Source organism: Boleophthalmus pectinirostris, unplaced genomic scaffold, assembly GCF_026225935.1.
Source record: "Boleophthalmus pectinirostris isolate CB_2022bp ecotype Guang Dong unplaced genomic scaffold, ASM2622593v1 HiC_scaffold_20, whole genome shotgun sequence".
NCBI lineage: Eukaryota > Metazoa > Chordata > Actinopteri > Gobiiformes > Gobiidae > Boleophthalmus > Boleophthalmus pectinirostris.
Window position 1 is genome coordinate 11,845,251 of NW_026571153.1, and position 14,662 is coordinate 11,859,912.

At 35.8% G+C, this 14,662-nt stretch overlaps 1 long non-coding RNA gene across 5 annotated transcripts in view; it reads left to right on the forward strand.

Moving 5' to 3' along the window:
- Positions 1 to 14,662, forward strand: part of LOC129409751 (uncharacterized) — a 49,121-nt gene that overhangs the window by 749 nt on the left and 33,710 nt on the right. For 3 of the 5 annotated variants that reach the window (XR_008632550.1, XR_008632548.1, XR_008632546.1), the window contains exons 3-6: positions 115 to 168; positions 2,698 to 2,753; positions 3,959 to 5,024; positions 5,109 to 5,306. This is a non-coding gene — a long non-coding RNA (uncharacterized LOC129409751). Of the gene's footprint in view, positions 1 to 114; positions 173 to 2,697; positions 2,754 to 3,958; positions 5,025 to 5,108; positions 5,307 to 14,662 lie in introns of all 5 variants that reach the window. The other 2 variants (XR_008632547.1, XR_008632549.1) reach the window with 2 other exon arrangements.

Below are 14,662 nucleotides of genomic sequence, written 5' to 3' on the forward strand. Positions count from 1 at the left end.
TAAATAGTGTAAGTGGACTGAAGCATTGGATCACACTCAGCTGATCTTTTCCTGAGCACCATGAAAACAAAAAGTCAATGGTGCATCTTCTAATGTGCTTCTTTCTTTACCCAGAACCAAGACCAGTGGTTACCAGAAAACACTACTCACTGACTGAAAAGCAAGAAAGTACGTAAGTTATAAGATATTTTGTTTAAAAGTGCGTGACGGAACTTGCTACAAGCTGGTCTTCATGGAGATGTTATTTACTTACACGTTTTTTATTGCTCAAAACTCCGACAACAAAAGCATGCATTTTTATAGTTAGCAGTGTCGCCTCTCCACAGATCTGGCCTCCTGTAACTTTGCCTAGTCTCCTGTGTGTCTCTATGGAGAAAGAAATAACATTTGCGTGTCCATCAAAAATAGGTTAACCAAGAAACTTAATATGCAAGGACACAAAGTAAACGTTAGATTATACTGAATGAATAATCGTTATTTGGTAGAATTTTATGTTTTTATCATGTTACGTCTCTGGAAGATAAGCAGGACTTTTTCAGCTATTTGGTTAGCTGTGACTATTCTATTAGTGCTTCAGAAATCAAATTTAAGTTGAATTTTGAGGAAAAAATGTACTGTAGAATATTCAAGGTAAAGCAATAACATCAACACAAGTTAGTTTTAGCAAGTTACATTTACCTCTGTACACTCTGTACCTATGCAGCTGCTAGATTAATAATAAAGAAAAGTATAGATATCCTCATGTTTATTGTTAAAAAGAGCATTTCTTCTTAGATTGCACCTGTGTGTTACACTTAAATGCACACTCTGCCTCCTGCACAGCTCTAATGGCTGTGATTGGATTATCGGGTCTTAACTGCCCCACAGCTGCGGCCGACAGAGACTCTAACCTGTTAGGGTCAATGTGAGGTCAACAAGAGGTCCCGTGGGTCGCGCCCTTTGCATAAGATCGGGCCCCTGGTTCAAGAACTGAGCAGGGGCTGAACCATAGACTTAAGGATTACAAGAAAAGGAGGATTTTTAGCTCTAATGGTGATATACTTAGAAAACGTGCATGGGAACTTTATGGAGTGGAGGGTAAGCCTGTAACAAAACCACCGTTTAGCACGTATTTTGGCTATAGTGAGTCTTATGACACATTGTTTAATTAAACCAACAGCTTTTTTCAGCCAATGCAATATCTATAATAGATTTGTAGAGAGGAATAATTTTAAATATATAGCTATAATTCTGTAACAAACAATAAGAGATATATTGAAAAACAAATAATCTAGTCAGTAAACAGGTATGTAGAATCACAATATAAAGTATATTGCAATTACATTTCAATTAATTTCCTCAAACAAGGTTATAAAGTAATATTTCTGCATTTGTGTTTTCTGTATTTTATGGTCAGTTCAAGTTTTGTCATTAATAGGGACACTTTAGCACAGGGGTGGGCAATTATATTTTCCATGGGGCCACATGAGAAATAGAAAATATTGTGTAGGGCTGGGGCAAAATGCTTAACTCAATTCTACATAATATTAATTGTATTTCTTTATAAAAAAAAGCAGTAAATATCATTGTTTTGACGAGCTGCTAAGACTAGTAAGAGTTTATGTTATGACTAAGCAATGAAAAAGTGAGGTTGCCTTACAAAAAATGTCATTTAAAAATAAATAAATAAATAAAACAAATAAAAACAATGCAGCTTTAGCCCATGCATGAGGTAAATTAATGAAGATGTTTATTTTGTTACTTCAAATCAGCTTAAAGGGGCCAGTCAGAGTCAACCAAAGGGCTGTATGTGGCTTGGGAGCTGTACAAGGCCCAGGTTCCTGATGCAAAATATCATATGAATATCAATATTGACATGATTTTTTTCCAGTCTCATCTCTCATTCATCTCACACCCCTAGTCATAACAGGTTTAACAAGGAGGATGTTTAAAAACTCTTAAGACGTTAGAATACATGGTAACTCTGGACAGATAGTGGTAGGAGTAGAGGTGGAGGAGGGTGTAGAGAGAGGGAGGGGGGATAAACCGAGATGGGATGCATTTTGACAGGGAGGCCTCGCAGACATGACTGGCCTCATGGTGACTCCACTGTATTCACTGCAGCACAAACACAACAGGGCTGAGGCTGCAGTGGCTCTAGGCTCTGGGAGCTCCTCACACACGCAACAACACCGCAACCAAGCCATTAGTTCAGTGCAAACAAACAGCGACTGCCTAAAACTGTCCTTTAAATACAGACTAAGAGCTTTTTAATGGGGGTTCATACTCAGCTTTTGGCACTGACAGCGAAACATCTTGGGAACGGTGCATGATATAAGCGTTCAAATGGTTTACGGGTGAATGAAAGGCATGCACTCTTTCTAATAAATATTTACAAGTTATGTGATGTGAATTAAAGCTGCATACCAAATCGAAATCGCAATTTAATGGACACAGTTAGAAAATCAAAAAGGTCGCAATGGTTGAAGTCCTATAATTTCTTCCACAAACAACAAAATATTCTGTAAAGTGTGAACTTTGAACAGACTCTTATTATTAAAACATAAATCTCAATCCTTGACAGAGAAATTACAATTCGATATTTTTTCCAAATCATTCAGCCCGAATGTGAAACCATACCGTACGTACAACTGCTTGATTTGATTAATAATTTGTTTAAAATATTTTTTTCACAATATTTGTTATTTTTTAACATAGGCTGAAGAAAGGACCAATGGCCAATGGAAAACACTACATGCAGAGTAAAAGCGCAGGTATGTAAGGTTTTGTTCAAAATGTCATAAATATACAAATGAATATTGAATATACACAACTGAAAGCAAATGGATGAAATGGATTTTAGTATGCACGACATAATTATTAGGCTATAGCACTAAGAAATATTGAGTGAAATCATTGCTAAGCCCATAGTTGATGTCTTCTAAGATATGACAGTAACTTCTTCAAAAAATTAATTGGGGGATATTTATATATTCACATGTACAGACTTGGATCAGCACTTTGGCATTGAGCATTATAAAATCATGTTATTCCAAGTTGCTCTACATCAACTATATTTGAAAAACAAGTTTGAGAAAGCATAATTCTTGCAAATGTTTTCCTCATTAACAGTGTGTAGCTTAAATACAGTTTATCGTATTGGATTACTGTTGGTTGTTACCTAAGATGTGATCTGGAGTTCTCAGAAAAGCTTTTTCCACTTAGACCAGTAGACAACCTTAACCTTTAACACAGACATGTTCACAGGTTTTACTCACTTCAACATTAAAAACATTTTGTATAGACAACTTGTTGGCACTACCTGTTTGAAAACTTACATTTTTACGAATTATCATGCTATTACTACATGAATGTCAGTGCACTGTGAAGCTTGAAAATGTGGTTGTCCTGGCGATTACAGTGGCATAATAAAAAAAATGCAATATTAAGGAATAAAAATTTTGAGAATAAATGTTTTAAATAGTCCAAAATACAGATCCAAATCTTTAACATATGAGATTATTTTGTCTTGGGTTTAACAATATATATCACTATTGAAATCACAGTTATCAAATCACCAAGGCTGCAGTTATTCAGCCTTGTCCCCTGCAAAAGATAATATCATTTTTTTTTTTTTTATAAAAATTGTACTTGCATTCCAACACCTTCTGAAATTCATCTTGTATTAGTCTAGCAGTTCATGTCTCTATCGTTTCAAATGTGAACACTTGCACTCCAAACTAAATTCTAATTTTAAACAAATCTCAAAACTAAACACAACTGTAGTATTTGCAATTAGATTCAAATTTAAAAATTAAAAATAATAATAATAACTAAATACAGCCCTAATTCTGTGTTTAACCTGCATATCTTTCTTGCGTTGATCTTTAGTGTAGGCTCTGACTGTGTGTGTGATGGGGCTAATCACTGCAGTCGTTGACTCTGTTTAATGGACTCTCTTCTCTCTCTCCTTCTTCAGAGCGGAGCACACAGTCCCCCGTCGAGGTGCCTCTGACTGCTCCTCTTTGCCTCATGTTAATTCACTTACACCTATAGACCTGCCCCCATCCACATGCTGAACCTGCACTAATGTCAACACACTAAGATCAATGGTTTGGTCCTGGTTTGGCTCTGGTTTAGTCCTGGTTTAGAGCACATTTATACTTTATATAGTATAAAGTGCTGAGAAGTGTTGATACTAGAGCTCAACAGTGACCACTTGCTCTGGTTTCAGAAGTAAAATTTCCATTTATTTTTCCCATAAACTTTTCGAACAAATCTAATACTAAAAGTTTAAAGACACTGAGGAGACTATCAACTATTTGGTAACTAATACACATAACGCTTGTTTTAAGTCCAAATCTATAGTCTAGGGTTAAAATGCTAGATTTGGTGAAATACTTAGCAGTTTATAAAGAGCCAGAAACCGATTTCAAATAAATGTATAGGTCTTGTGGTCATTAGTAACCATATATCTGATTAACCCCAAGCAAACTTTCAAGCTTTTTTTTCGAAAAGTCTATGGGAAAAATGAACTTACTCCTGAAATCGTGGGATGGGCTGTCACTGCTGAGCTCCATTACACATATACAATAGTAAATTATGAAAAATATACTGAGAAATTATTATAGATATTTGTTTAGCCTACTACTTTTTATGAAAAATTTACACAAGGTTTATCATTAGGCCTATCCACAATAAAGTTCTAAAAAGAAAGCCATCACAAATAAGAGTTCCTATTGAAATATTTGGACTTCACTAAATAGTTCAAATATATCATTTCAAAACACCCTAGAGTATTGATTTCTTTTACAAGAATATGATAAACTTGCTCTGAACATTGAAAAGGAGCAGGCTCTATGGCAGTAATGTCTCAAATATTTACATTTTTGGGGAGATTTTACATTTTTAAACCTGTAGGTGTCGCTCTAACTCTGCACGCTGCCACCTGTTGCTTTACCTTTAAGTTTCCAACAGGCTGCTCTGTCTGCACAAATAATGCAACTAATTGTATTGATAATTCATTTGTAATCTACCAAAATAAGGTATATTAAAACAAAATTCACTATATTATTGAATTCAATGGGAGAACAGTGTAATTCCTTTGTTTCTTTGTTTATAATGCAAAGGCTTAAGACTGGACCAGACGCTGCATCATCCTCCCTGGACTCGCACCCCATTGTGAAGAGCTTCTCCATCGTCTCGCAGTGATGATGTCAGAGAGGAAGCGCCAACCCAAACATGGCACACGATGGTACAGACGGAGGATGCCCAGACCGCAGTGGCATTGACGTTACCCTGCGAGGAAGGGATGCGTCTGATAATCAGTAAGTTCACAAAGGCCTCTGTCAGTGGATGGGAACCAGCAGCTATAGACTATAAACACTGCACAGGATACTGACTTAATTCTATCAATTTATTTATAACAGTTATTTTTTATTTATTTATTTTTACCAATTAGAATAGAAGCACATGCAAAATGTAGGTGTAAGTTTTCAATGATAGGTGCTTAAAAATAGCCATGCAAATAATTATTACATTAAAATTGTGTCATCTGTCTGTTTTGTTTGTTTGTGTAACAAATTTACATATAAAGAGCCTCAATGTCTGTCTATGAAATAATAAAAAGTTATACAGAATATTTTAAACACCATTAACAAAAAAAAAAAAAAACTTAAATATTTTTCAGCTTATAATAAATTATAATATAAAAATATTGTTGTTTATATTATAAACACTTAATTACTGTGGGTAATTTTTAAAATAAAAATGTTTGAGCCAATATGATAAATAAGACACTGTCCTAAGGCCGTCAATTTAAAGTGCATTTCTAATTCACCACTGATTGAACACTTTTTTCATTTCACTTTGCATACCTGCATTTTTGCTCATTCAATAATTCATGAAGAAGTTTTTTTTTTTTTTTAATGCATGCACAAAATAAATATTTTTATCATAAAGAGTATTATTATTGTTGATGTGGCCCACACCATTAACATATTTATTTGTGACTTTAATTTTACTTTATAAATTCCACTACATTTTTCAAGTATACCATGACAACAGCATGATAATAATAATACCACAGAGTACACAGAATTCTTGACAGTATTATTGTCTATACAGTGACAAAAATACCACTTTACATACCAAGAATGTCCACATATCAAAAGACCTACATAGTTTTGTCCATTTCCACTCCTCCCCATGTTTCTCCTTAAATCTCCCCATGTCCCTCCTCCTTGTTTTATCCCGTCCCTGTGCAGCTGGTGGGGTGCTTCCCATTAGTCCCGACATGCAGAGGCGCTGAATCTGTAAAGGTCTTGACCCCTCGCAGCGGGCCAACTCACACATCTGCGTGCCCCGAGATGCCCAAAAACCCACTCCCTCAAAATACACACACCCCAAATACACACAAGAGTACAAGTATAAGTACAGGCAAAGTGCTTTAGATTTGTACTTGATTAAAAGTACAGTTACATGGCAAAATACTACTCAGAAAGTGCTCATGTTAGGAATGACTGCCTAACTTAAAATACACAAAAGGACACATAAGTATTATAAAACTGCTTTCATTGCTCAAACTCAGTGTAACAAAAAAATACAGAAGAAGGGCGCTTGATTTAAATGGCAAAATCTATTCAGAATGGATCATTACGAAAAAGAATTTATGAATTACAATGATGCATTGTTCCAAATTGCATCAAACTAGATATTTAACACATTTAACAGGCCAAAAAAAGCAAAAGCTATTGTTTAAAAGTAAGAATAAAAAAATATCGGGCCATGCAATAAATAAAAATGTACTCAAATAACAAATGTTAAAGATATTAAAGTAAAAGCAACAATTAAAATAATAACAAACAAGATGAGAAAAAATAATACTTTAAGGCAGTGACTCCAGCAAACCAAATGTTCACCAAATGCAAGGCTATAAGTGGCTATAGACTTCCCATAGATCAGATAAAAAATGTATTAAAATAATTCAAATCAAATAAAAATCTTGGACTTGTAAAAAACATCAGGACCCCACCCCTCCTTCCTCCTCTTGTGAGCCTGGAGGGGTGCACAGCTGCCCCAGGCCTGTGAGCTCTGCTGCTGGAGGAATCTGCTTTAATTGGATGGAGGCTTGGGAAAGACCACTCTTTGTCGGTCACCTGTTTTTGAACTGTGTCCAAAAGCACTGGATCGTGACCAGAGGCTGAGGCAGGTGTGGGCGGGAAGAAAAGACTCACTTTTTTAATAAATTGGGGAATGAGATGTTACTTAAAAAATGTAAGAAAAATATAAAAGCCTTGTACAAAAGTTGAAAAGACATGTTAAGTAAGGGGTTTTGGGGACATTATGGTAATAATTGCTTGTACAGTAACATATGCAAAGTACAACATGTATATTATATATGGGCCTATAACTTAAAATACCCCTAACTATTAATCTATGAGTTATTAATTAATAATTATTTAAATTTGTTTAGAAAATTCCAAATTTAAATTTTTTATCAAATTAAAAGAAATCTAAACACGAATCATGTTTATTCAGACTAATAATCAATAATAATTAAAGTGGAATATTTTATCATTAAGTCAAACATTTGAAATAATAAATAAAATAAAATAAAAAATAACGTTATTATGCAGCTACAGATTTTATAATTGAAAAGTTATTACCAATTTTCATAAAATGTTGCTAAAATCATTTTGTTATCTATATCCAAACAAATTACTTTGCAAACTTACAAAATATATTTAAATTTAAATATTCTTTATATTAAAATTTTTATTTTTTTTGTGTGCCTTTTTAAAAAAATTACAATGGCTTCAAACAATTTTTATCTTTCTGTTGCATTTATTCACCTTATTTCTTATTTCTTATTTTTTTTATTTGTAAAGGGACAGTACATATTAATGAACATTAAAAATGTAAATATGCAAAGATTTTAGCCACCTTCATCAAATATTTCAAGACCAAGTTCAATAAGACCTTGTGCAGCAGCTTTGGGCCTTTGGCAGGTGCAGCCTGGACAATACTGAACCACTAACACTGAGCATGCTTAAATAAAATGAGTGCACTGCTTTTATCTTAGTTTACAGCCATAAACTCCAAAATCAGTTTTTTGGTTCTTAAAAGAAAGCTCCCAACTCTGCGCTGTCTGCCCCTCCCTAGCACGTTAACGTACGTCTGATTTCCCCCTGTTTTGATGTCCCTGCTTCTCTTTCATGTTTTCCATGTGCAGCTGTAGCCTGTTGCTCTCACTGTACCCCTGCCCCTCACTTCTCCCCCCTCGGTTCTCCTCTGCCCCCTTTTGTGCTGGGACAAAGGGGTCCGATGCCCTCTCGCAAGCTATGTTACAGGCTGTCACATGAGGCAGACACTCCAGGACAGCCCAACCTTATCTGCTGTGACAACTCCGATTACTTCCACAGCCTCCTATCTGATCAGCACTTCCAATTCAATTAGTGCCAATTAGTCCTGGTCCACCACTAGGACCTCCCTCCCCATGCCCCCCCCTCTCTACCCGCTCACAAAAAGAGGGACTAAACGGCCGAGCAACTTGTTTAACCTGGTCCGAACTGCTACTAGCCCCCCTCACTTCTGCACAATAATGACTCTTTCACACATTTGCACTGGTATGAACCGTCCCAGTGCAGATTCACAGTGACAACACACAGCTCTCTGCTCCAAACTCCCACACATCAAACGCATGGCAAAGAGAACCCAATCTAGCCCTGAAATTGTCCATTTTGTTTAGTTGTTTAATATTTTTGTTGAACATGAATATCTAGGAAGCCTGTTTATGCATAATACATGTTTTTAAAGGACTTTTTATCTATAAAAACAGCTGTAATTGAAAAAATGCAAGATAGATCAGTTTGATGACACACGGTGGAGCATTCGTGCAGATTTTGTTAATAGTATTTTTTGTTGAACGTGTAAAAAACTGTCTCTACATAGAAGCTTGGTTTGAGGTGAACGGATAATTTGAAAACTGCATTTTTGGGGGGGGTGATTGATGGAAAAAATGACATCGTGTGCCTTCACACTTGTCCTGGTTTGATCCTGGTTTGAGCCCAATTTAGTCCTGATGTAGACTTGGTTTGGTCTTTGGTCAAGTCCTTTGTTAGTTTTGATTAATTCCAGGTTTAGTTCTGTGTTTAATCCCAATTTTAAGATGGTGTGATGACATATTTTTTGTAACTTTGTCATTCAGCATTGCCTGTCGTCAAGAGTCAGTACTATTTGTAATCATTTTAGTCTTGTATAAACTTAATCAACTTAATTTTTTCCATTAATGAAACTATAAAACCATCTGAAACAACATTTTGATCTATGCATGTTAAACACAAATGGGTTGCCTGGATATGTGGTTTGGGAAATGGCATTCAAATTATAAGTTGTATCTGAAAATCACTGCATTTTCTTAGCCTTAAATGTACTTTAACAAACCATATTTGCTTATAGTTTCATCTAGAAAAACTGTATATGTAGGAATATATTACCACACATAGTAGAATCAGTAGTAAAAGTAATAAAAAATTAAAATTCTAATAATTAAAAAGGTCCAGGCTTCATAGAACATACAAGTAAAAATTATGAACAGTTGCAAATTGCAGTGTCCCTCCCTGAGAACTTTGTGCACCCATGCCCTCTGTGTTTGTGTCCGATCTCTTTGTATTGCACCCGTTTTCTCACCCTCTCGCCCCCTCCCGTCAGTGTGGGTCCCTGCACACCTGGTCTTCACAAATTAGGGCCTGCATGGACAGAGAATGGAGTGGGCTGGAGCGTTGGTGGTTTGGAGCGGAGAAAGGGGGGCGTTTTTGGCATTCCGATGGAGCAAAAAGTTAATGATGGGTCCATTGTGTGGTGAGAAGCCGGCCGGAGGAAAAGTGTTACAGGGAATCACCGCTTGTGCCACTGAGCAGCGACAAAAGGGGGCCGTCCCATGAAGCGCCGCTGCAGTTTTTAACTTATTTATATCGCTTACATGGGAGATGAAGTGCCCTGTTAATGTTTACTGCAGCTAGTTTGGATGTCTCGATATAAACATTCTGTACTACGATTACTATGAGAAGAAACTGAATTTTAGAATTTGGCACTAAGGCACTTTGGCACTATGATCAAACAACAGTGAAATAAATTACTTACTATTCAGTGTCTATTAGATCACCATTCTTCTGGTACATGAACAGCTATATACACATAGTCACATATATATGCACTATAGGATGGTACAATATAAAAGTTACTGTTACGATTATTGTGTAGAGAAAACATAATTTTACAACTTTTGACACCAACAATGAAATCCTTTATTCACACTGCCTAATAGCTCATCATTCCTCTAGTACAGGGGAGTCAAACTCAAATTCAAAGAGGGCCAAAATTAAAAACTGGCACTAAGTCGTGGGCCAAACTAAAAATTGATTGAAAAATCTCAACAACATCTGTACATTTTCTCTTCTTTCGAGATATGTGATGTTAAACCTTTTCTTATTAAAATAAATGTTTAATAATAGTTTTGCTTAAACATTGAATCCAGAACAAGCAGAATATAAAATAAGAACTATAATAATAAAAATAATGTCTCTATAGCCTAGTGGGCCAGCTCTAATACATATTTGATATGATCTCGCTGGCCAAATTTGGCCCCCGGGCCTGAGTGTAACTTGTCTGCTCTAGTAGATGAGCAGCTATTTTGGAAAGTCATATATGCACGGGCTCAGGATGTCACAATATAAGATTTTAGTGTTGTATTGATACCATGACCAAGCACATTCACAATGTCCAATATATCGCCATTCCTCTAGTATGTGACCAGCTTTATAAAATCAACTTTCTGAATTATAAAAGTTAATGTAACAAAAACAATAAATAAAAAGCACTTCATGTAATCTTTTTTTCAAATATATTTCGCTTCTAAAATTCACATGAATATTATTTTGTTTTTTAATCTTTTTTTTTTCATAATAAACAAAAAAAGAACAAAACCGACAAAAGGCAAAAAGAGTGAGGTGCATATTATTACTATAATATTGATTAACATGAAAAACACTTTTTATACAGACATTCAAAACAGTTGCAAACATTTACAAATAGAAATGTTTATTGGTTATTTCAGATTTACCTTCCCAAACATCTTCTATCCATCTATAGCATGGACTAAAATACTGTTCTGTTAAATGATTGGCTGTACAGTCTAGGAACAGCCTTGCACTTTACATTGCAATCATTTGAACTATTGTCATAACTACACCTGGATCTTTATGCTTGGTGTTTCCATAGAACACATTGTTGTCTTGTTTACAAGCATCTTTACATTTTAGCACTGTGCCGCTGTCCTTGTTACATAAGAGTCAATTTTCTGTGTTCCTAGACATTTTGTTATTGTGTGTGTACTGTACAGTGCTGTACTTTGATTTGTTTAGAAGTGAATATTGTAAACGTTAAAGCTTTTCTTAAAAAGCTAATACTAGTTCACTTTACAGGTTGCATTCATTGTGACAACACATTTTCGACTCCCTATCTATGAGTTTTGGAATGATGAAAAATTAAGACAGTTGTCACAGCGATTAACTATTTAAAACAAAGAAGTATAAATATTGAATGAATAAGTCCTCAAAATGTTGAAGATAACAGGGACCTGAAACTTTTGAGCAGTTTAAAATGGAGCTGGAGCATTGTATGAAATAATTTTCAGTCAGATTACAGATTTGTTGAGGTCAGGGTTAGGGTTAGGCTAAAGTCAGAGACCAATCCTTAACGAATAACTGAGGATATTTCTTTCTAAAACAGTGAATCTCTCATACAGGCCCCTTAAATTGATGAGCAATGGTGCCAAACTGAAAGTACAGACTTGATTAATCTTGGCACACCAAAAAATTGTATTTCCACTTAAGATAATCATTATTACTTTTGCATTTCATACCTATTTCTTTAGCTTCTTCTTCTCCTCCATAAAAGCACGCCTGCCTTGCCTGCAGGCCCTAATGCAGGTTGACAGTTTCCCTCCGTAATTGCTGATCACACCCAGATGGATGCTTCCTTAATTTGCTGTTCCCAATGAAGCTAGGCCCGCTTTAGAGTTAGAGGGGGGAGAGACACAGATGGGATGGGGGCTGCGCAGTTATAGATACAAGAACAGTAAACACCCAAGGCTTCAACCAATCTTTTGTTCAAGGGGTTAGACCGACGTGCCCCTCCTCTGTGTTCCAATAGATTTTTCCCCCAAATGTCTTACCCGGAAAGGAGCGCTGCATGACCACTAGTTTATGTGTGTGGCCGTTCAAGGCTGAAGCCAAGGGTGACCACCTCAGACTGTAGAAAGAGAAGGAAGAAGGAGTTGAATGGTTTGGGACAAGGAGGGATGGATGCTGAACTTAAAGGCCCTGTACCCACATTTTTCTGTATATTTGAGAAGAATTTCCTTAAGTATGGATATGTTGAATATTGATCTTTATTTAACCAGAATATCTACAGCCAAGGGCAAGAGATGAGGAAGCAATCCCTACTTTGCAGCATACTTGTCCGCTTTCTCTGGCTAAAAGGATTGCATGAGGTACCCTGAATGAGATGTCAATAGGGGCAAAGCCAAACTAAAGTCTCCAGGGTTAGAGGTTAGTTTGTGGGTAGGACTGCCAGCTCATGTGTGGTCGTTGTAGGTCTATTAAAGAGGTAATAAATAGAGAAATGGACTGTGTCCCCTAATGAGGGCAACCTGCTGCGACCCCAGGGTCCAAAAGGTCGAACAGGGAAAGAGCCAATGACCCCAGTGAAGAGTTAAATGACTATTGAGAAATTAGATGTGAGAAGTACTATCAATAAGTAGGGCTTGGAGTCACAGGGCCCTCACGATATGATATGATACACGATACATGGCTCCTGATACGATAACATCACGATTTGGCAATGTATTCGATAATCTATATACTGCACATGATATTCTGCAGTATATCACTATTTTTGAGAATCACATAAATTTTTAAATTTTTACTTTTTTTTCTCCATGACCTGCCAAAATGTACTGTGTAACACACCCATTTTAATCATCAAAACAGTGAATATGTCAGATTTATTGCATAAACAAGTTTCCTTTCACTAACTAAGCAGCAAGCACTGTCCCTGTCACTTGTAAAAGATACCAAAAAATACTCACAACGACATATCAGTACAGCAGCCCATGATATCACCAAATTTAGAGTCACAATATATTGATATTTCTGTATTTCTGTATACCTTTATCAATAAGTGTACATTTCCCTGCAGAGGTGCAGAACTGGATTCACTGGAGATTTGGAAAACTTGAGCTTGTACAGCCCAATAATAGCATTTCATCCAGTTAGATGTGGTCACACTCACAAAGCCGCAGGGGCCTAAATGTATCTACTATTCACTATTTTAAGAAATACATTGAGAAATCAAAATTCCACAGTATGGAATTCAATTTATTTACTTGGGCCTTTTTTGCTAAGTAAATACCTTGAACAACCTGCATTCCTACTGTGAGCGGGCTTGCCTGTCCACAGATCTGACTATACCTTGGCTTGGTGGGGTCATGTGCCTGTTTCCATGGAGATAAATCTGTCTATGGCCATGCTGTGTATCATTCCAGGTAAAGCCTCTTTTGGAATGTAAAACATATAACATAGTTCACTCTCATGAGTAGTTAGTGTAGGTGAGGGTTTGGGAAATTATATCAGGAGGAATGAAGTGATCTATGAAACATTATTTTGTATTTTTTTAAACACCAATTGCTGCTCTAGTGACTGACTGCAGAGAAGGCAATACACACCAATCACAAAAGACATTGCTAAGTAGGTGGTGCTAATCCAATTTGCTGGTAAATAATGAACTGTGTCTGTGTTAGGCCTGTGATTATCTGGGAGTTGTTCAATACTGCACCCAGCAGCTACCTACATCTATAGGCTGTTCTGATAATTACTACATTTTTGGTTAAGAAGTGAAACAATATTTTGGTATTTGGTATATAGTGTTCATACATTTGAAGTAGTAGGACACTACATTACATTAACATCTGAGTTATAAACAGTTGAATAATTTTCGTATCTATATCTTAGTTACTAAATAATGAAAAATAATATTATTTATGATAAAAATTGTATTTAGTAAAATACCTTCAGTAGTAGTTAATAATAATATTTACCACATTTTATAACATATTCTAGTTCAAATAGCCTACCTGACACTCCTATCTAGACCTATAAATAAAACAGCAGCACAAAAGGACTAAACAAATAGGACAAAACAGATTTCATTTTTTATCTATGGGGCACTGTTGCCATAGCAATGAAAACCAAAATATTGTAGTTGTTGAAGGGTGAGTAGTACTCAGAATGGCATCTAAAAAGAGGAAGATGAAACCCATGAATAAGTCATTATATATCTACAATAATATGCCACAATACAATATGGGCTAAACATGCTGAAGATCAAGAGCATTTTCTCTAAGTGATAATTGGAATAATGTTCCCAATCAAGATTAACATAATTGCAAGATTGTCTATACACTACTTCACAGTACAGCGACATAATTTGTATAATCTTTTTCTTACTGTAGCTTCGTTCAGATGATGCTGAAACAGTCTTATTATAGTTCATTATAGTTTTTCGGTCACTTCAATTGAGATGGTTACAGAAGGAGAAGAAAGGAGATGTCTGTATTTTGATT